Below are 25,123 nucleotides of genomic sequence, written 5' to 3'. Positions count from 1 at the left end.
ATTCCTCCGGCAAATTATAGTATACGTACATAGGCGGTTACGTTTCTTTTATCTTGAAGGCAGTGTAATCCTCGACGTCTTTGGAATTGTTGAAGTCTATGGAAGCGTTGACGTCTTTGGAATTGTTGAAGTCTATGGAAGCGTTGGGGTCTTTGGGATCGTTCAAGTCTATGGCAGCGTTGGCGTCTTTGGAATTGCTTGCATAAACGTTGCCGTCTGTAAGAGCCATGGGGTTAGTAGTTTATAATTATCAATGCTCTGCAATCATTTGTAACATAAGATTGGTTCGGATCAATTCATTAGAGATGATAATGTTGATACTGATTCGATGATGACAATGACAATGATGATGACCATGAACAAGAAAATTATGGTAAAGAAGAAGAAGATGATGATGATAGGTGTAATGGTGGTGATAATTATGATGATAGTGTTTCTTACATATTTGAAAGGTATGTTACATTGAAACACGAACACGCACACGCGCGCGTTTCGGCTTCATTTATGCATATTCTTTGGTAAGTTTTTACTTCATACTTACTTTTTATTCGATGAACATGCTCGCAGGTCGGAAGTGGGTGTCATCAAGCCCTGTTCAGTACGAGGGACCGCTGACTATCAGGTCACACCGGAAATGCAACGACTTAGCAGCAGGGGAGCGGCGGAATGGACAGATGTCTTGGATGTAGCCTGTGTTGCCATCGTGTAGGCTTTCTGAAAAAAATACTCGAATTTTTATCAAATATACTTACTCCGGAATGATATAAATATTGAAAATAATCACGGACTGTGGGTACACACCAAGCGCTTATCCACGTAAAACCACACACTGTATCAACCTCTATTAATTACCATTAGTTCATAAAATGGGTCAGCTTTGTTTGTACCTACGAATAAGTTCTCGTGTTTTTTTCTTTTCAAAGATGCGGAGATCCGGAAAATACAAATAATTAACAAAAAGGCGCGATACTTTTTTTCTGGAACGGTCTCGCTGAGATAATGAATGACGCTTAATAAAATTCATAATGTAGTGTTGCTCGAAAAAAAATGCTCGTTCATTGAAAATCAGATGTCGCTAGTTAACTGTTTCAGTTTTTAAACAAAAGTTCATTAAAGGGATCTTTTCACGCTTTGGTAAATTGACAAAATTGAAAAAAGTTGTTTCAGATTCGCAAATTTTCGTTTTAGTTATGATATTTGTGAGGAAACAGTAATACTGAACATTTACCATGGTCTAATATAGCCATTATATGCATCTTTTGACGATTTTAAAACCTAAAAATTATAAAGCGTTGCAACGCGAAACGATTGAATAATTTGGAGAGTTCTGTTTTTGTCGTTAAATTTTGTGAAACTACGAAGATTGCTTATATAAGGTATAAAATACATCAAGTATGTGTACTTGGCGTAATAGCTCAGTAGGCTACGTTTTTACTTCAGGACTCTGGCAGGACTCCAGGGGTCACTGGATCGAAACCTGGTCCGGGCAATGTTCTTTTCCTTTTTTTAGTTTTATTCTTGATTTTTTACTGGAGCTTTTACGATCCAATGTTTACATTTATCGATATAAAGCATTAAATGAATAAGTTAAAAAAATGCCAAAATCTGTGAAAAGGCCCCTTTAATATGGGTTTTCCAAACAAACAAAAGACACAAACCATGTCTTTATTCCATTTACGGATATATCATTGAAATAATGAAGAAAATTGTGTTTTATAGTCATTTACCACTTTTAAGTAGAAAACAGACATGAAAAGCCATGCTTTAGACCAACACAAACATTTGTCGACATGACACACTTTGTTCGCACCCTTTTCACCGCGGCCATATCGTTGTAGACTTTCCTAGCCGCCAGCGCACGCTAATTTAAATGTGATTGTCAAATTTATGTGAAAGCGTCGAATACATATACGTTGTCATGTACTTATATTCGTTCAAACGCCATAAAGGCCATTTATCGCACGCTACGATTTGGTTCCTGTTTAATTTTCCATTATAAATATTTTTATCTTACACATGTTTAATTAACTTTTTTTAGCGTGTTCATTGGCTACTTTTTGTTTGACTGACCAATTGCAATACGTTATTTCGCTGATAAAACATTGCAACTCCGTGTAATGAAAGCAACGTTCGGGCTTTATCATGACGTTTACGTGAATATTGTGATAAAAAAGATCTTAAATTCGTTTCCGTTTCATTCCATTATTTATTAAACTTGTAAACGAAATTTGAAACTTCAAATAACAACTCGTGTCAGATCCTATATGCATGGAAAACCGGTCTAGCATAGTACAGACACCCTTTGTGTTTGACTGGTTTTAAGAAATCTTCATTCGATATTCGTAATATATATACGTCGTAGTATATCAGTCAATATATTGTTTAAATATTGTCTTCAGTCTATACATTGTTTGATGAATACCAATCTATTGCAAAATATCGTATCATAAGATATGTCTTAAATACACGTACATTTTATTGAAAAGGAAGATAACTTGTTGAACGTTCAACTTTAAGAGCACATAAGTTAGTTCCCATAAGACTACATATTACAATATATTTTCTGTAACTAGAAATGGAATCGTATGATAATTGGCAATACGGTTAAATGAAAAAGAGCCCATATTGTTTAAGAAAATGATCAATTATTATTTTTAACAAGAAAATACTGTTAGCGAAGTAATGAATACATTTTCATCGACGAAGTTTTTGTCTTAAAAAAGAGCGACATCACAAAAAACGTAATATTAAGTCTGGACTAGGTAAAATTTCATTTTAACGAAATATATTTCTCACATAATTAAAATGCTTCACATTAAAAATGAAAGAAATGGTCAACTTGAATATTTAGACTCCAAAAATATTCAAACCATATCGGATAAATTTGCATAAAACCTGTTTTGAAACAAAGCTTTAATCTGAAATTTGCATGAAAACAATCCCTGGCGTAGAACTCTACCACTATGCATCAATTGTGTCAAATATGAGACGGCATTCGACAACGTTAACCGGCAATCCCTCGGGAGACTATTGTGACACGACGGAGTTCCAGAAAAGGTCACCAACATCACCAGGAAATCTTATGAACATATGACCTGCAGAATCGTTCACGGTAGACAGCTCAACAACGCTTCCGAAGTAAGAATCGGAGTGAGGCAAAGCTTCTTATTCTCACCTTTCCTGTTCCTGCTGACCATAGACTGGGTCACGAAGAAACTGACCGACCAGATGCAAAACGGAATCCTGTCAAATGCTTTGGAAGCAGTTGGGTGACCTCGACATTGCCGACGATCTGGCTTTTCTCTCTCACGCCCAAAAACAAATGAAAACAGACCAAGATCGTTGCGGCCATCTCAAGTGCATTAGTCTGTTCATCAATAGATGGACAAGCAATGTGTTTTATAGCAACGAATTCAACGGCACACACATCACAGCCCAATACGGGGCGTTGGAAGATAGAGAAAAGCTTAATATCGGCAGCATCCTGGACAAAAATGCAGGAACGGAGGCAGACTTCAGAACACGCATCAGCAATACACGAGGCGACTGGAGCGAGCTGGTCGGAGGCCTATGTTCAGACGGGGAAAGATTATATTAGATATGCATGGTAAAATTCAGTTAACTGTTATTATGCAAGAGCAACGCAAGTCAATTATACTGTTAATGGCATAGGTATGTGCATCTTGTACTGGTAAACCAGTTACTGTATCACAGGAAATGTTTTAACTGGTAAATTAACCGCTATTTTGTGACTGAGATACTTTTGCAAACTGCGAACATGCAATTAAGGAAAAACATTAAAAAAAAAATAATGTAAAAACAGTTGAATACATAATGTTGCTTTGAAATTCTAATTAAGTCAATATTTATGCATATTTTGTATGGCCTTACTTTTAAATGTGTTTAAAAGCAAAACACATTAGTATGACCATTTCATTTTAAATGTTTGATTTATAATAAGATACCATTGTACATTTTGCTTTAACTCATACATTTTTTATCTTAATTAAGTATCACGAAGATTACACATTTATTCATTTACTATAGTTTAAGAGATGAAACGAATTTTCAGAGAAGCAGACACTTGATAATGTTTGCTTTGTCAATATTTCTTCTTCATTTTAAATGATATGCTAGCAACTTACTCGATGTGCGTTTTTGTAACAATTTTCTGGTTTGCTTTTCTAAACTTGTTTTTTTTTTTATTTGAATGATTACAATTTCGTTATACTACAATAAATTCGCAAGCGCACAAATGCAAAAGCGCTGTAGAAGATCCGTCCATGTTTGCCCGATGCTTAATATGTACTGATTATATTTTAGCAAATGTGTAAATATGAGAAATGACATGATAGAGTGTTAGCCGATAATTCCGTCCACTAATTACATGGTTATGCAGTCGAAATTCTAGACAAACGTATACCACGATGACCAACTGTTTATACGGCAATAAACTGTTTACCGGTACCTATGTGTATTACCCAAGTGCTTGTATTTTTTCGAGTCCGACGTACACATTTATTTATTAAGACAAATGCCGAAGAAATATCTTTAAAAATAAAATAAAAGTATTATAAAAATTAATTTCACAACTCTATTGGTAATACAACATCAGTTTATAACTACTGAGGTTGATTGTTCAGCCCCCAGATGTATTGTACATAAGGTTAAGACTAACTTACTGCACACACAGGCACATAAATCTATCATTAAATATTATAAAAAAATCTTTTGGTTATTTTCGATCGAGCAATCGTCGTACGTTCGGGTGAATGTATACCCAATTAAAGGGGCCGTCTAACATTTTGGTAAATTGACAAAATTAAAAAAAGTTGTTTCAGATTCGCAAATTTTCGTTTTTGTTATGATATTTTTGAGGAAATAGTAATACTGACCATTTACCATGCTCTAAAATATCCATTATATGCATCTTTTGACGATGTGAATACCTGAAAATTATGAAGCGTTGTGCGACGCGAAACGATTGAATACTTTGGAAAGTTCTGTTGTAGTTATATTTTGGGAAACTACGAGGATTGCTTATATAGGTAAAAAAAATACATCAGCTCTAAGCATGAGCATGGATGGTCGAGTGGTCTAGGCGGGAGACTTTTTACTCCAGCACTCCAGGGGTCAGTGGTTCGAGCCCTGTTGAGGGTTACTTTTTTACTTTTTTAATTTGTATTCTTGTTTTTTTTACTGAAGATATTTAGGTCAAATGTTTAAATGTATCAATATAAAGCATTTAATGACATGCTTCAATACATGCCAAATCTGGTGTACGGCCCCTTTAATACTTAAATGCTATGACCCTCTCAACATGTTTTTCTCCATTTGAGACAGAATTCGTCTAGTTGCCAATGTTAGATAGTCTACAGATTGGAAACCACGAAGAACACCCTTGAAAAATGTTCTGACATCCATCGGAGACAAATGAGAAGTGTTCGGATGAACTTCAGCAATTCAGATTGCATGAGGCTAATATCAAAAAGTGGAACTTTCACTATGTGCAGAAGCGTTATCGTAGTGAAGGATAACGCAAACAAGATCCAATGCGGGCCTTTCCCCCTCATTGCATTTACAAGGGATCTTTTCCGCAGGATTTACGAACATATCATTTAGTTAGACATGTTAAATAATCTTCATCCAACTCCAACACTATGCTTTCATTGCAAACCATAAAGAAAGATTATATTACAAAATAATGGTATGGTATTATTATATTGGTAAAATATACTGTCCGAAAATTTAGAGGCATTGATGATTGACGAATACCCGCATGTCCGAAAATTAAGAGTAACGTAAAATAATTATTTTGGCTTAAAAGAGGGTGTCCGAAATTGTAAAGTGGTTCGAAAAATAAAAGAGTTATTACGGTACTCGTGTTAACTCAAATACTAACCGTAGCGTAATAATCGGCTTTTACTGTTTATACCATCTATAACCTTGGCATGAACTGCCTCTGATACTTTGGTGGCCACCAGTGGCATCAAATGATACGTACATAAATTTTCTGTATTTTATAGTTCGTCAGAACTTCCAACAGGAATTAATTTTATTTATGAATTCAACACGTTTTTAAATGTGCAAATACACCTTACCAATATGACTTTTTCATTAAATGTTTTAATTAACTTAAGAACATAGCGTGTTAAAAGCGAAATCTGAAAAATGATATAAATCTCGTGAATCACATTTTCATTTTCAAGTTAATACTTTTGAATATTGCGTTGGTTCTTTTATGAAGATTATAAATAAAGACCGGTGACGCATCATCACGTAGAATCACTATTTATTCCGATTTGGATTGATTAGGTATTAACGCGAACTGGTTTGTGATTAATTCTGGTGTAAGTGTGACGTTCGTCTAGCCATTAAACCGGTTTAAATCACCCCCCCCCCACACACACACACATATCTTTGAATTGACCGTTCCGAGATGTGATCCCATTTTCAATGATTGTACGTTTATTGTGTAGATGTTCTGTAATAAACTTAGTTGAGAAGGACAATACTTTCTCTCCTGACAGAGTTTCTGGAGTTTCATTGTTTGTTCTATGTATTATCAACATACAAGTAGACATTAAGATCGAAATTATGTGCCAAGTTCATGCAAGCATTACACACTTCTTTTCGAAAATGTTGGCTTGAATTTACAAGCCAACATACCATGAGAACGAACATTTACCAGGGACATACAATGGTCAAAAATCATCTTCTTTGCTTGACTCTTATTTCGATCGTAAGAATATGCATTGAAGAGACAACCCCAGCAACACTACAAACTTTTTTAATTGACATTACAAAAAAATGCTCATGACACTTTACACGTCCAAAACAGTATAGGCATAATAAATTACGTTGCCCTAACCAAAACGTGTCTTATTAAAATTTTTATTTTGGAGATGTATTAAATGGACTCATCATTATATACAGGATTTTGTACAACTAAACGTCCATTTTTATATAGCGCTCAAAATCCAAAGCATTACCACTAAAAGATATACAAATCCTTAACAATAATAAAAAGGGATTCAAGTATACCTCGTAGCAACAAACCCATGTCTCCAGGGTAGGATATCTAGGTAAACTGTTTACTTTCGTTCACTTTGCTTAGAAAAATTATTTTCTACTGTATTGAGACTTAGGGACGATACCCAAATTAGGGTCGGGTTGGTATTAGTGCAAACATAAACATTTCCTATGTGGAACATGTGAATAGTGTAACTCAAACTATGGCATTATTTACTACAGCTTCTTAAAAGATATGCTACATTTTGAACCAATGAACTAGCTTTATACATGTTGGACCAATCAACTAGCCTAATTGTGCTTATTAAGTGAATCTCTTTAAGAATGGAATTATAATAAGACTAAATTGAATAAGAATATAATCATCATTTGATTACGTGAATGCTATTAATTGTATGTTGGTATCAATAAATAAAAAGTCCACTGAAAAAGTATCAATGCGTTTTAAACTATAAAAATATGTTTATGTTTATTTGAATTAAATTTATATATTAATGTATTGGAAATTAACACGTGTTACTTAAACTGACATCAATCTGATTAAAAAAGAACAAACAAAAGAAAGATTTCTCGTAAAAAAGGAAATTCAAACAAAATATTAAGACTTATATTTCATACTTACTGTCAATTAACATCTTCGATAATATGAAAAAGGTAAACCTCGGAAATATCATATAATTTCTTACCCTATACCATTGGGAAGCAATGCCTTCGATTCCGTCACATCTTTATTTCCAAATCCTTTACTCCGTCGTGTCAAAAGCACGCTGTGTTATTTGAAATAAATAGACATATGCACTATAACACATAACTTTACGAAAAATTGAACAAATATAAGTAACAGAATAACAATAAGTTCTAATATGCACCTACGTATTATTGTTTTAAAGGAAATAAACTTGTTTAACCATGTGCGTTCAATGTCATATAGATTCTAGCATACTAACATATGCGTATAGCTACAAGTATACCTGTTTACCTCCGCGATCAATGGTATGATTTGGAAACAATAAATTATTTTATAGATAAATTCCTCTATAAATTATACATATAATATCACAGTTCTGACTTCATGCAAACAACGGTTCGCGGCACAAGGAAACTTAAACGTGTCCTTTCACTTTCATCACATGAAACCCCATTGTTACCATGGATGGACCTCTTAACAAGAACAATTGCCGCAAACAAAATTGAAAGCTGACTCCATGTTCGTGTATACCGGAAAATACCAACCACCAACATTGAACTCCATGATTTTTTATCTTTCGTTTTTGTTTCTTTGTTCATTCGAATAACTGAAGTGGGATTGTGAGATCTGTCATACGGTGGGAGAGTCAAACAAACCTCACAACAATTAAATTGTCTGATTAAAATTAAGATGACGTGATATTATAAAGTTAACAAGCAAATTCGCTGAATTGATATACACCGCCAAATAAATTTTGTTTATGGATGGGTTCACTCTTCTTGCAAAACGAAACTTTACACAACTACTTACATAAATAATCATTGATACACTTAAATAAAACTTGGATGAAACTTATAAACGCATTCTGAAAAAAGCTAAGTAAGAAAGGAATTCTATTAAAAGGTGATGTTATTTAAAAATGGTTTGTAATGACAATTGTTGTACCGCATTCAGCTATTCGCGTATATACTCGCCATCAAGTTTAAATTTAATTTACCAAAAAGCCTATAACAAATTATTTTTTAGGGAAAAACGGTGATAACTCTGCTTTTAAAAGGCGATGCGCATCGAATTTTGTGTATACTTGACCTCTGCCAAAGGAACATGCGTCTTGCGTGTGTCTAACTTCATGATGACGATGTACAATTACATCATGACATATGAACATCAGTGGATGTATGATAGAACCCTAACATAATTAAGCAAATTTTATGAACATTTGTAACATTTGACCTCATTGTGGCATTGACCTTGACCCCAGAGACATGCGCTTTGCCTGTGACAAGCAGACATGTAAACGAGAGAATATTTATAACGTTATTGCATAATACCTTAATGAGTAGTTTAGTTATTGCTAAAATATGAACAAGTCATCAAATGTGTGATATTTAACCTAAATGTGTCACCTTTACTTTGCCTTAAGGGTTATGAGTCTTGCATGTGACCCAGCCCCAGATGATTGAGAACAACTGTAGTAAGTTTCATTGTTGAGACTCATATATTATTGAAGATGCACCTCAAGACAGAAAAAAGGTATTTTCAAGTCAAAAAGGGCCATAATTCCTTTACCGACAAATGTTTTGCGTCGCAATTTGACGATAATTATCCTCTTATATAAAATCATACCAAGTCCCAATGAAATCAACTCAAGCAGTTCCAAGATGTGGCTATAGAAACAGCTTATTTTCAAAGCAACAATGTCCATAACTACATTATTTGCAAATGGACTGCGACTGCATTTGACGGGCATCACCTTCTCATGTACATATACACTTTTACCAAGTTTCAATGAATCGGCCAAAGCATTTCAGAGGTATGGCTCCGGATAAAGATGTGTTCAAACGGAACAAACGCACAAACGGACGTAAGGACGGACGAACAAAGCTTTCACAATATCCATCCACTTACAAGTCTGTTGCAAGTTGGGCGTGTGATTGACAGATTAAAAAACTTTCTGACAAGATTCAAACGAACTAGGCTGTATTGATTTCGCGGAGTTTAGATGGAGCAAACATCGTAATAACAATCGCACTCATACGTTGGTAAATACAGAACAATAGTTAAATAAAAGATTTTATATTGAACAGGTAAATGTTTCAGTTGTATAACGTATGCCTAGAATGTGTCTTCATTTCGTGTTGTGTATCCTCCATTAAAATGTGACATTGACATTCTAGCGTTATATTACCAGGAAGACATTGTATACACACCGGTTTTACTGACGTGTACTAACGCGAAAGGAATTGTGGGTAGGGTAACTCGCCCTTGAGTCGGACGGGTTAACGGTATAAGTCTATAATACAAAGCTTTGTAATCAAAGCCGGGACTCAGCTTGTGCGGGCTATAACTATAATATCAAGGGAGTCTATTTTACAAATAATTATTTGATTCCCAGCTTATTTTCATTGTAAAGTAGTTGAATAGCAATACCAACTGAATTCGCCCATGAGTAGGACACATTCGCCCTTAACACGGACACAGATTTGTAATTAGTATTTATTTGGTTATCCTTTCCCTATAATTATAAAAATGTAATTTGCACAGTTACAGTCCTGTGTTGATTTTTTAAGCTTATTCCTTTGTCAACATGTTGACGAAAATACGTTATAAAAAGAGGAAAAATGACATGGTCACTTGTAGTGTCTATCCGAACTTTACAACAACGGAACCATTTGTAGCACTGGGGGTTACAAAGAAAAGTAAAGAATTACAAAGATAAAACATTATGCGATCCTTGTTGTTTGTGAGCTATTGGATTCTTTAAAGATTGCGTCACGTTAATTTGAATGAATTTGCTGTTAATTTCTCAACCGTTGGCCTCTGCCAGTACATAAACGCATGTTCGCCACAAGGGCGAATTGCGTTCGCCTCAAGGGCTCATTGAGTTGTAATTCATGTTTTACTATAAAACCTATACAACTAAGCGAACAACTGAACAATACCTTTCATTTTTATAGAATAAGGTTTTGTTTTCAATATAAAGTCATTTATGAATGATGTGAAGCGTATCTTACCAAAATGACGATGGTATAATGATAATCGAGAATTGAAAATTCTGAATTTTCCGTGACCAGAAGTTATTAATACTGTAACGAATCCAAATTCATCGTGAGATAATATTTGATAACATTTTATATCGAAATTTTATTTATTTTGAGTATGAAGGGTAAAGTATTTGTTATAACGTCACACATCATGCTAAACAAAACGGATCTTTGAAAATTACATAGATAAAAATGTTCGACTCAAGGGCGAAATCGACTCAAGGGCGAGTTACCCTAGCACTTCTTTTACGAGTGAAAAGTGAAAGCAAAAGTAGGTTAGGTAATCGTGCTACTGATAATCGCTATCAGTCTCAATAGAGATTCAAATTCACATTGAAACATAATTAAATAACATTTCTTTAAACAACATTCAGTTTTAAACACACAATAAAAAACGATTTTTCGTTCATTATTAACATTTTCATTCCTACGCAGAACTACTTTGGCGGAAGCATAATTCCCCAAACCAGGGGAATGTGATGCGTCTTAGTATAGAGGAGACAATTACGTAATCGTCACCATCTATGTATAGACCGTTCCATAATTTAGTAATTACCCAATTATCTCCCCTGAATACTCTCCGCGTCCGCCATTACACTACTGCCAAACAACCGGTAACATATATAAGAGAGCACCGATTATTCAACGGGTGAATTTCTTTCTTTTTGTAAAACTTGTTTGTTTGTCATGCAAATTGTTTGAAATAAAGTTTTTCTGCTAGAGGAGATGTTAAGTTAGTGTTATAACAGAAAAATGTTTGAAAAACGTGCATTTTTTTAGGTATTTGTCTAGGAAAATAAACACGTTGACACATTAAAAAAAAACATTTAATTAAACTAAATGCAATATTTATCATTTGATTATATGCATCAATCTTAAAATCGCGTAATCCTTTGCATTCCAGTGTTGAATTGTCCGTTTGTTCTGCATAATCCGATTATCTCGTTTTGATCAGATATTATCCAGACTTAACTAACAACATGGCGTCATCCCGGGGTGTCATAAACCACACTGGGTGGCAGATGACAGTCGGGTCATTAAACACAATTGATGATGCCACCATGTCTTCTCTTTCTGGTAGTATTAAGCAGTCATTTGGTTTAATATTTTACCTCCGACATACTTAACAGTTGCGTTCATTAGATATGTTACATATTGTACAAATTAAAAGTTATGTCCAATATAGAATATCAGAAATTGTACACCGTAAAGATACTAGCCCGTTTAATCCCTGGTTTAATTTATGAAAAAAAGAATTTGATAATTATAAAATTTACCTAAAAACATAACATTTAGCGTATTTAGCGGGTATCGGTTAATTAAAACTACGTCATTTCGTATGAAGATTTAATGTTACGGCAATGCACGAACGACATCATAAAACAAGAAATTACATTTGACACGAACGGGGGTAAATAATGTTTAAAAAAAATATTAATATAGATATATGTGTGTTAAAATGTTAGATATTTGCCACTCATACTCACTAGTAACGAGTTTTCAATATACATGAATACACAGTTCAAATTGCATCATGTAAAGTTGTGTTTTTCAGTTGTATGTTAATATTCCTCAATAGCGTCATTCTCTGTACAAAACCCATCAAATTAAAATTACATGTTAATACTGTCATGCACTTCGCTTTTAATAGGGCTTTGTAGTACGTTTATTTTCAATGCACCCCTTATACTTTCTATTACTCACGTGTTTATCACACTAACGTACTCATGCCATTCATAATTATATTTTTATAATTAGATGTATTACTATTGTAATTTATTGAAGCTTTTCTGCAAAAAATATTACGGCTTATGCATAGAGCTCTTTGTTGTGTCAAATTGTCGGCCTTTCAGTCTTCAGATAATCTTTAATTTGATGCTTATGCCGCGTTTTTAAAGTTGCAAATAAATGTATTAATAAATACGTTTGGGGCTTAATAATATATTTTTGAAATATTATTTAGGTGTTTTTTTTCGGAGTTTTTTTTTGTGTGGATTAATTGACTAAACATTTGGTGTCGTTATCCATATGTTTTGCGTTACTTCAAAGACCTATAAAATACGCTTTATAGCTGTTAAATGATTCACAGATGAAAATATTGATATATCACATAGATCACATTCTCTTCATCTTCCGAATAATCACATAAAATATCGTCAAGATCAATATCACTCTATCATGATAAAAAGCTCGTTTTTTTCACGTGACAACATTCCATCTAAAAAAAATTAAATATAAATCCAAACCACAATTTTTTATCTTTGATATCAGTTAGAACAAGAAAAATAAAGGAAGGCGTATCAAAAATATCATACTTAATATAATATGTTATGATTTTGGAATGTAGATTTTTACCACATGAGACCAATTACAAACAATTAGCGGTAATTAATTGCGCGAGAATCTTTAATAAGTATTAATTAAAATATAAATTGCTTGATGTTGCGGCTATTAAAATCAACACAACAATACATGCGTGAATTGTTTGTGAAACGTTAACAGTAACAAGTCTAATCAAAGACATAGTATGAGCGACTGAACCGGCAAATTTTCGCCGATGATTACCACTTGATTACAAATATTAAAAAAAAAATACACGAAAGCATTTTAAACATTTTATTTGTAACAATCAATCTCAACTTCAAACAATCATTTAAACAACAAAAATGTGATAATCGCCTCACATTAATTCATTAAGTAATTTATTTATCCGACAACGGTTAAGCGGGTATTCTCTACGTTTTTGGCTTTTGGAATCGCAGTCTCGCACCAGTTAGCAGCAGTGTAATGGCGGACAGTCACGTGACTGACAATATGGTGGCGGTCAATTTATCGATTATGAAACGGTCTATAGAGTGACAATAACGTAGTGACGTTACCATCTAGAATGACCAGGGAGATGTATAATAACTGACTGTGTCGTGTTCTGAGACGATTGGTACTACTGTAATTCGGCAAGCGTCATTATGAGAAAACTCATTCGAAATGACGTCGCTAAACTTGCGCTGAATTTTGTATAAATTGCCTAAGGTTTTCTGTGATTTTACCATTTATCTTATTTAAGTAATATAAATATTGGCATAGACTAGTACTTGAAAGAATTTGTTAGCAAACAAATATTTGATTTTGACTATTTAATGTCAATGAGCTGAGTTATTACTTCCCTTTTACCAAAGTCGGCCATCGACTATTTATCGCCACACACAATTTTTCAACACAATACCGATTTCAGCTCGATGCTAATACTTATGTTTGGATTGAACTCGTCTTTGAAAACGTAGGTGTAATTCTTTTAATGTAATTCACTTTTTATGCTAAATGTCCAAAATATTTACAAAAAACAACATATTTACAACTGAAAACGAAAGTAAAATGACATTTTCCAGTTCCTTATACTAGTAGAATTATGGAGGTTTCGGCGAAACACCAGTTCGGCGAATTGATTATAAATAGTAGGTGTTAAACCGGTTCGGCGAAATGATTTATAGTTGATCACGCCTTTACATAACTACTTAATAGGTGTGAAAAGATCGATGTACGGCATTGCTATCACATCCAAAGTGTATATTTTAATTAGCGATATTGTTTCACACTTATTATAAAGAACGCTTGGATCAAGTGAGGCTGTCAAATTTCAACACCTGAAAATAAACCAATCCCAAAGGAAACACTTAGCCTCTCTTCTCAATGCCTGTGCTATAAGAGGAAGAATACGAATGATGTGCAAACGGAACTATTCCTGTCTTGCAGATGTAGCAATGCCAACAATATGTGACTAATAACTCATATTACACCTAGTTGTTGTAACATTTTCAAATCATGAGCTGTCTATGATAATGTGCTGCAACAATTGTAGATTTAAGAGTTAACTGCCTCAAGACCTCACTGACACTCATATATATGGAATATGTTTGAATGTATAAGACATTTTACCAATACTCATTTTATTATGTAGTTTTTTATAATTGTAATTCCTTTGTAACATTATATGTCAACTTAAAAGAACTGTTTGCATTTTTAATTTTTACAATGGTAACCATGGTGACCACAAAGTTGTGATCATTGCTATGCAACTTACACTTAAAAATTGATAATTCCTGAATGTATTGTCGTTTAATAGTTTAAGATAACCATGTGTAAATTAAATGAACATTGAACAAATCTGAGAACATAATGTTTGTCTATGTATGTACTTAATTAAGTGGGATATGTTTTAATTCTATATAAGATTTATATAATACTTGAATTACAATTTAATCTGAATATCTAAGAGATTTAAAAGTGCAATCCGCAGGGCTTGAATTTAACTTTTTTTACTACTTGCAAAACATTGCGAGCAGCTTTAATAACAACTCGCAAAATCAAAAACATTATTGCAAATTTTAGCTTTATATTAAGTTATTTTCCCCAATTTTTACTGTTTTCATTCAGGATTTAATTTCTGTTTTTTTTCCTAACTCAACGGTTAACTTTGCTTTATCTTTCGTATTGTTATTACCGTCTGTGGGCAAAAAGAAACTAGTTATTTTTTCGCAACTAGTCTGTTTAAGTTAAATGAACACTTGTGAATAGTAGACTGTTTCACGTTCTTTGTACCAATTCCATCCGCGTATCTGTAATATAAGTATACCAGTCTACATACAAGGTGTGTGCTTCCGCATACGGGTATTTGGACATTCTATAATTTGACCTACGGTTTATTGTCCATGACGTGGAGCGCATTTAGCAATATTACTTGTGTTTTTTTTCCACTATTTCTTTGCTCGCAAAAAAATACTAGTGGCTTAAAAGTTAACTCGCAATCGGTATTTTTCACTCGCATTTTGCGAGTGTGCGAGTGTTAATTTCGATTTACAAGGTAAAATGAACATAATATTTAATGTTCAAGTCCAAATACATGATTTTGTTTTCACCTCTTTCAAATAAATAATATTGGGTATATATCTTGGTTTCCTTGGTTACAGTACAATTAAAACATTGAGATTCTTTGTAAACAATCACTGATGATTTTTGAAAAACAGTAGATTCATATTTTGAAATATAATGGTACAGTTTGTAAGACATATTTTGCTGTGTCATTTAATTTGTTAAAATGTGCAAGTTGTAGGTAATCTTATCCTATCCAAATGTAGTGCAAACGAATTTAGCGCAAATAACCACAAGAGTCTATATCAATTGAGATAGACACTATGACTTTGTATCTGCATTTGGTATGGAAGAATGTTTGTTTCAATATATCATTTATTAAACAAACAACGGTTAAAAAGTGCATTTCATACACACAACTTTAATAGTGTGAATTTTTTTAAGGTGTTTCCATGGTAACCAATATACATTTTATAATGTTTATATTTTTTTCTAATTCTTGAGAAGTATTAAGTATATCGTTTTATATAACCATATGTTACTGATTTATTCATGCACTTGAAGACTTATTAAAAATGTATTAACATAATTTATTGACATGAAAATAAATCAATAATTTGAAATGTTTTTTTGTGTGTTTTAATAGGCATTTCTAAATCAGCCATTTTAACCTTAAATTGATACATTTTGCAAACATCTTTATTTTACCGTGTGCACCATACATGGAGCTTTCTGAAAATGTAAATAAGTCATTTTTTTCCATGTACCCCGTTTTGACCAAAAATCTCAGATCAGTCCACTTTAATAACGTACACGTATTTTTGAAATATCCCTCAGGAAACGCTATCATATGGAGTTAATTAATTTAGGTTTCACTGAAAATATATTTGATAATTTCATAGGATGTAAAAATGTACCTAGACGATTTATCGTGTGTAAAACACGATGCGATACAATAATGCCGACGAACTTAGTTGGTAAAGCCTTGGAATACAACTCCGAGGATACTCCAAGATGTGAAGATGTCAATTACTGTCATAACTATGTGCACTTTGAACTGTTAAACAAGCTAAGTCTGGACAGTGTGAGTTGGTAAAATAACCGCCATGATTTGACGGAGATACTTCTAAACATATACAATAATTGAAATAAAACATACAACATGAAAACAATAAGTAATGCTTGAAGATAGCCTCTTCCGACGTTTCGCGGAGATTGCTATAAGATTTGACAAATCGAGACACCACCAACGTATCCTATAAGCATCTCGAAGATTGCAAAACTTCATCAACTCTTTTACGGATAAAATGTAAACCGGTTACAGTGGCAAACATCCTCCTGCAATACGAACATACAAACAGAACACTATGCTATGAAACAAAACACGGTATGGTCTATATAGAATATTAACTAATGTAAAAGGGGCATAACTTATGCAGTAAGAGTGTCGTTGTTTTGTTGGTTTATCCTCCCTTAAAATTGTGTATTTAACCATGACAACATAGGAGACTTTATCACAAGGACGTTTAATATATAATTACGCACACGTAATTGATATTTCGCTCAAAAGAATAACGCAATCGTTTATTTTCACAACAGAACAACTCGCTTAATGAAACTACCGTCACAGACATGTTAAATCTCTGTATATTTAAAAACATACTACCACCCAGAGACACTACAGACATATTCAAATAGCACCACTCTGTCGTACAAACATATCACCGCTATAGACCGATAGGACCACACTGCTATACTGACAGACGACCGCTCAAGACCGATTGGACCACACTGCTTTACTGATAGACGACCGCCCTTACCGATAGGACCACACTGCTATACTGACAGACGACCGCTATAGACCGATTGGATCACACTGCTATACTGAAAACCAACCGCTACAGACCGATATGACCACACTGCTATACTGACAACCGACCGCTCCAGACCGAGGGGACCATACTGCTATTCTGACAACCGACCGCTCCAGACCGATAACAAAACACAGCCATACTGACAACCGACCGCTCTTGACCGATAGGACTACACTGCTATACTGACAACCGACCGCTCCAGACCGATAGGACCGCACTGCTATACTGACAACCGACCGCTCTTGACCGATAGGACTACTCTGCTATACTGACAACCGACCGCTCCAGGCCAATAGGACCATACTGCTATACTGACAACCGACCGCTCCAGACCGATAGGACTACATTGCTATACTGACAACCGACCGCTCTTGACCGATAGGACTACACTGCTATACTGACAACCGACCGCTCCAGACCGATAGAACCACACTGCTATACTGACAACCGACCGCTCCAGACCGATAGGACCACACTGCTCTACTGACAACCGACTATCGTCTAGGACGACAGACCGATAAAACCATAATGCTATAATAACAAACCAATGTCTAAGACAAATAAATCCTCCCCGCTATACAAACCATCTCATCTCATACCTATCGAACAAACATGATTTACAAATGGACCAATGTCACAGACCGATAGAACGATCCTGAATACTAATAGACACCTGTGTTTGACCCAGAGCACCATTATGTTTAAATATATGACTACCTTTACAGACCGATAGAATATCCCTGCAACACGAACAGACTGAAGTCAAAGAACGGTAGAAACACCCTTCCATACTAATAAATAAACGTCCAAGACCGATAGTACCACCCTGCTATACTTTCAGACCAAAACCATAGACCAAAAGAGCATCGCTGCGTTTCTGACAAAACACTGTTAAAGACAAATATAGTTAGAAGCCAATCATCATTTCAGTTCTGGAAGGACTGAACGTGTTATGCAGTGGTTACCACCTGGGCGTATGCAGCTGAAGTTGTAAAGCAGCCATTTACATTTTCCGAACTAATAGAATATGTTAGATGTCTTCCATTCAGAAAGCTCCAAACAAAAATTAACTTAGAAAATCATAAAGTGTCCAACTTACGCCAATAAATAGTAAGATATCAAGAAAAAAAATCAAACGCCGAGGAACGAAAATGTCAGTTAACTTCTTACCCATCACGGTGTTCGCAAAAAAGTTACATGTAAACCCATATATGAAACTTGACTGTGACCGTATGTGTCACATATTGTCTTGCATGCGCCTATATCTATCCTATGTATGTTTTCTTGCTTGGATGGCTGTAATTGATTTTTTACGTCGCATTGGTGAAATCCGAGATATTAAATTGGCAAACTTGAGGCTTGGCAGTTCAGTTAAATTAGTGTTAAATTAGTTTAAATACGGTAAATGCTCATACAGGTATGACTTGCAACAATTTTCTTCCGTCAGGTTATTTCAAATAAACACGATTGCACTTTCTTGAACATATTGTCGATTTCTTTGTATCTCAAACAAGGATTGTCACGTCAGTTCGCAATTAACTGATTAAATAAATAGGATTGTCGTATCTAATAAATTGAGGTAATAAAGCTATAAAGCAAAATAAATAAATTAACTAACCAGATTTTTAGACAGAAACTGACGATAACATCAAAATCAACAAGGTCTAAGAAAATTAATCGCCGATATTAATCTGATCAGTGTATCAGAACCAGTACTAATTGCCAAGTTCACAAAACTTTACTATGTGCGGTTGTTGAAATAAACTATTGATGTACCAGGTTAATCGGTAACCGGTTAACCTACTGAAACGAGAAGTTAACCGGTTACATTTTTGTAAAGGTAAACCTAATATAGTTTTAAAATATGCTTTGTTCATGGTATAAATAGTTCAAGTTATATTTTTGCGAGCGACATACTGCCAACTAACGCTAGCGCCTACTAAGAAGTAGAACAGATTGCCACTCCGACGACGGAAAACAAAAATATGTCGATAAACTCAGTAATAAAGCAATAAACAAGTATTGCTTTGGTTACTTAAAGGGGGTTGTTTCGACAATTATCACTATAGTTTGTTTTGCGCGCGAAAATTTTACTTGCGAACTGTGTGGAGTGACGAGGTGTAAGTTGGTTCCTTTTTCCTAGTACCCCTTTCCTTTTTCGAATAAAAAATAATGAACTGTTCCTTATTCCCTATTCAAGCTTTTCATATTTAATATAGAGTTAAAAAAATAATGCATGCAATTCTTAAGTAAATCAAAATAAAATAACTCAAAAACATTAACTTTAAATATTTCGTTACATATTCATGTTTCTTCTTCGCGCTTGCATAAGATTTCTTGTTAAACCGAACCGGTATTTTGTAATTCGAATACTAAGTTCACATCAACAAAACCTAAAGCATATATATATATATATATATATATATATATATATATATATATATATATATATATATATATATATATATATATATATATATATAGAATATAATGTGAGTTTCGGATAAAGATCAAGTTTATCATGCGAGGCTTAGAATCATGTGCGCGAGAGGTTCGAGCCGAGCATGATACACTTGATCTTTATCCAAAACTCACATAATATTCTATTTATCCTATTATTTCCTCTCTTTTTCCAATAATAATTATAAACTATCGCATTTTTGGCGATTTTATCTTACCGTAGTTGACAAAAACGTATTCTCCATTTTCGGAAAAACCCAAATCTGATAAAAAATAGCGATAGTATAAAGCTAAAGTTTATACAATCATTTGGTAATAACATAAAATCCAGTTCCTTATTCAGTTGAAATAAGGAACGCGGAGCTGGTTCCTTATTCAGTTGAAATAAGGAACTGGCATTTTCTTACTTAACAAAAAAAATCATATGAAAAGAGACGCATATATCAAGGAAAATCACTTTAAATGTAGGTTGGGAATATATATCTTTTTTGCAATACATTTCTTCTTAGTTCTTTTTTGCAATGATAACCCAGTGCCTTTTTCGTGGCTGAACAAGGAAAACGTAACATGTTGCACTATCTAAAAGTAGGACTGATAACCACGAGAACAGCACCATATTGTCGGGTACCATTTGACCGTGAGATCTACAAAACGACAATGACTTTGATGGTAAACAGTCCTTCGCCGTTCTTAGCGTAACAGTTCTGTATTCGCACCAAATGTCAAAATGTCGGACAGCGTTGTCACCAATGCGACGTCACTAATGTCACAATAAAGGCAAGACTGGACCGGAAGAAGCGGCCAAGGTGCCTCTATTGGACAGGAACGTTTTATCGAAATGCCTCTTTATTTCGTGTGTTTTTTTTTCAATTAATAACCAAAACTTACAAAGCTGTAATTGGGTGATTACTATTTATTTCAATATATTTCCTATTTCCGAAAGTGACTGGTTCCTTTTTCCTGATTCGGCCGCGAAAAAGGAAGTGGAGTATAAATAAAAACAAATTGGTTTAAATGTCTTAGATTGCTCTTTTACATCACATAAATGTAACATTTTGTTATATGCTTCAGGTTTTGTTTATGTGACATTAGAATTCGAAGTCGAAAATGCCGGTCCGGTTTAAAAAAGAAATCCTATGCAAGCGCGAAGAAGAAACCTTAATATGTAACGTAATACATATAGTAAATGTATTCGAGTTATTTTGTTTTAATTAACTTAAGAAACGTTTGCATTATTTTCTTAATACGCACGAATAATGAATACGGAACTGTTCCTTATTCCTTATTCGAATAAGCAATAAGGAACTAGGAAAAAAAACTAACTTACTTTCCATTGTGGAGTGGGGGCTATTAGCGTAGACGTAGTTGACGTTCATTGAACTCACGATAAAACATCGCATTTGGTCGGTCGGCTTATTTTGATTTTTTGTCAACGTGTTTATTTATTTGAAGCGCAGTCCGTGCACAACATGACAATATGGGCAACCGATATCAACGACTGATTGCTTGCGAAAATAAAGTGTTTAGAAATAACAATTGTATCAGGAAAATAAGTCGTTCCAAAAATCTTGAAGATTTAATGTCGTATTTGCTCTTCCAGAATTTAATAATATTATTGGTAATCATTTATATCTACATGATAGAGTACATTTTTATATTCAATGCATTCCGAACTTAAGAAAATTAAAACGGAATGACAAATAATCGCAATAGTTTGTAAATTGTTTGACGCGAATGTAAGCGGCGCCACGAAAAAGAAAATATTGGTAAGTGCAAATGAACATTGTTCATGTGTGTAGTTCTTTTAAACTATTGCCAATATTCTTTTACACAGGACAAATAAATATAAACTCAAACATACATTTACAAATCTTATGGCATACATACCGATTACAGTTACAATAAAAGGTTAACCGTTTTAAGTTTTATGTAACCTGTTGCATCCTGAAAATAAATTAAAAAGGGAAAAACCTTGACAGTGAAGAAGCAGGCATCATCAAAATGACAAAAGCAGTTAAATTGTATCGTTGCATTAAACTAAAGTAACTGACCAAACATTAGTGATGTAGTAGAAAACTATAGCTTAACGGTCCAAGCTATATGACAGAAAATTATAGTAACTAACAAAACATTGTCCGAGCGATATAGCATAACTAACCAACCATTTGCCAAGTTTTGTTATATAAATCTTTAACATGAAAATAATGGATAATTGATCAAAAATTTGTCTGTGTGATATCGGAGAAGAGCGCAACTACTTGTGTGCAACATGGCTTAACAAAAACTTTGTAAAACCTTTTTGACAGAAAACTAGCTTTGCTGACAAAACCTCTGTCACATCATAAAATGGGAACAAAGACTGTAAGAACATTGTCATGTGCATACATTTTAGTACACTACACTCTCAAATTTATAACTGGTATATTATTGTTATGAGCTGGTTTACAAAATAATTCACTTTGTGATATAAGCAATGCTTTCTTAATTTTATACATGTTTATTTATATAACTTTCCGATATTTTTTGTTGCTTTGGCACTTAAACTTTTTTCAAAAAGACAATACTAAAACGATAGTATCATTAATCTAGAATATGTGATTTTTCCTATGTAAAGGGGTGCAACCTATGCATTGAATGTTTTTCATTATTTCTTTCGCTTTTCTCTCTCTTGAAAAATGTGTACTAGACATTGACCCGCTCGTTATCATCAGGAAGTAAATTAATTGCGGCTTTAATGTATTTGTTTCTGATAACATAACCCTAAGATATTTAAAGATTATTTAAATTTATTTTAATCAGACAATTGTTAACTTGAATGTTATAAAGACTGAATACGTTTTTTAATCAGGAATAAAATGAGCCAGTAATTAAAATAGATATTTTTCTATAAAATCTATTATTGAACATAAAATAACATTTATAATTGTTTTAATAAAATAACATAACTATCTCTATAAAGTCAAAGCATATGTAGTGTACCGATAGATCGATAACCAGAAACAAACATAGTGTAACCCCCATAGACGCACATATATTTGAAAGTTCTCGACAGAAATTAAACTCGCTAGATAACCTTCTATAATAACTGACAATAGTCTTAGACCGATAGAACCACGCTGCTATAGTAACAGACCACCGTGACAGACCGTAAGAATCACACTTTGATACTAACAGACCATCATCACAGACCGATAAAACAACCCTGCTCTACAGACCACAGTCACAGGTAGATATACCCACAACTCTTTACTAACAGACAACTGTCCCAAACAGATAGAACCGCCTTGCAATACTGACAGACCACCATCCACAACCGAAAGAACCACCCTGCTATACTGACAGACCACCATCCCAGACCATAGAACCGACCTGATACACTAAGACCATCGTCTGGGACCGATAGAACCAATCTGCAATATTAACTTAGACCTTCCTATGCCGATTGAACCAGACTTCTATACTAGAAGACCACCGTCCCAGACCTATAGAACCACCCTATACCGATGGAACAACAATTATATACTAACAGATAATCGTAAAAGACACTATCCCAGACCGATAGACCCCCCTTTTCAGACTACCCTGACATACTTACAGGCCATCCCCACAGACCAATAGCACCACCTTGGCAAACTAACAAACCACTGTCACAGACCGATAGAACCACCCTGGTATACTAACAGACACAGTTCCCGACCTATACAACCCCCCTGCTATACAAACAGACCAAAATAACCACCCTGCTATACTAACATTACACCGTCTTAAAACGATAAAACCACCCTGCTATACTAACAGACCACCGTCACAGACCAATAAAACGACGCTGCTATACTAACTTAACACCGTCTTAGACCGATAGATCCACACTGCTATACTAACAGACCACCGCAACAGACAATGCAATATAACTGCAATGCTATACTCACATACCGCCGTCCAAGACCGATGTAACCACCCTGCTATAATAACACCCACCGTCCCAGACCAATACAACAGTTCTGCTATACTTAAAGACAAGCGTCACAGACATATAAAACAACCTTGCTATACTAGAAGACCACCGTTTCAGACAGAGCATCACAGAACGACAAAATACCCTGCTATACTAACAGACACCGCCATAGATCGATGGATCCACACTGCTATACTAAAAAACAACCGTTCCCGACCGATAGAAACACACTGCTATACTACCATACCATCGCCTACTATACAGACAGATCACCGCCACAGACCCATAGAACCATATTGCGATGCAAACAGACCACCATCACACACACACACAAAACAACACTGCTATACTAACAGACAACCGTATCAGACCAATACAACCGCCCTTCTATACTGACCTACACTAGTCTCAGACCATGCTATGCAAACAGACCGATAAAAGCCACCCTGCGATACAAACATGCAACCGTGACAGACCGATACAAACCACCCTTCGATACTAACAGGCAACTGTCCCAGACCTATAGAACCACACTGCTATACCACCATACCACCATCACAGGCCGATAGAACCACCCGCTATACAAATAGACCACTGTCACAGACACAAAGAACCACCCTGCTATACTAACAGACAACCGCCAAAGACCGATAGATCTATCCTGCTATACAAACAAACCACCGTCACGATAAAAACCAGCCTGTAATACTAACAGACAACCGTCACAGACCGATAGAACTACCTTGCTATACTAAAAGACAATCTTCACATACCGATAAAATCACCCTGTTGTACAAACAGACCACCGTCACAGACCGATAAAAACCGCCTTGCATTACGAACAGATAACCGTCAGGACTAAAACCACCCTGATAAACCGACAGACTACCGTCATTAACCAATAGAAATACACTACCAAACCAACAGAACACTGTCTCAGACCGATAGGACCACATTGTTATACTATCAGACCACGGCCACAGACCTATATAACCACCCTGTAAAAAAAGACCACCGTCACAGACGGATAAAAAACCCTGCAATACAAACATACAACCGTCACAGAAACATGGGACCACCCTGCAATACTAACAGAAAACCGTCACAGAAACATAGAACTACCCTGCAATACTACCAGACCAATGTTACAGACCAATAGAACCGCGCTGCTGTTCTCACAACCATCCTCACAGACCGATAAAAC

General features: G+C 34.7%; 1 long non-coding RNA gene across 5 annotated transcripts in view; it reads right to left on the bottom strand.

Moving 5' to 3' along the window:
• The window catches only part of LOC127873095 (uncharacterized), a 59,900-nt gene that overhangs the window by 7,734 nt on the left and 27,043 nt on the right, over positions 1 to 25,123 (bottom strand). Inside the window, exons 3-6 of one of the 5 annotated variants that reach the window (XR_008045963.1) lie at positions 7,719 to 7,799; positions 3,176 to 3,568; positions 542 to 714; positions 30 to 216 (exon numbers count right to left, since the gene is read on the bottom strand). This is a non-coding gene — a long non-coding RNA (uncharacterized LOC127873095). Of the gene's footprint in view, positions 1 to 29; positions 217 to 541; positions 715 to 3,175; positions 3,569 to 7,718; positions 7,800 to 8,003; positions 8,117 to 25,123 lie in introns of those variants that run through there. The other 4 variants (XR_008045962.1, XR_008045961.1, XR_008045960.1 and 1 more) reach the window with 4 other exon arrangements.

Source organism: Dreissena polymorpha, chromosome 3 (genome assembly GCF_020536995.1).
Source record: "Dreissena polymorpha isolate Duluth1 chromosome 3, UMN_Dpol_1.0, whole genome shotgun sequence".
NCBI lineage: Eukaryota > Metazoa > Mollusca > Bivalvia > Myida > Dreissenidae > Dreissena > Dreissena polymorpha.
The sequence above is the reverse complement of the archived record's forward strand: the minus strand, read 5'-3'. Positions and strand labels throughout refer to the sequence as shown.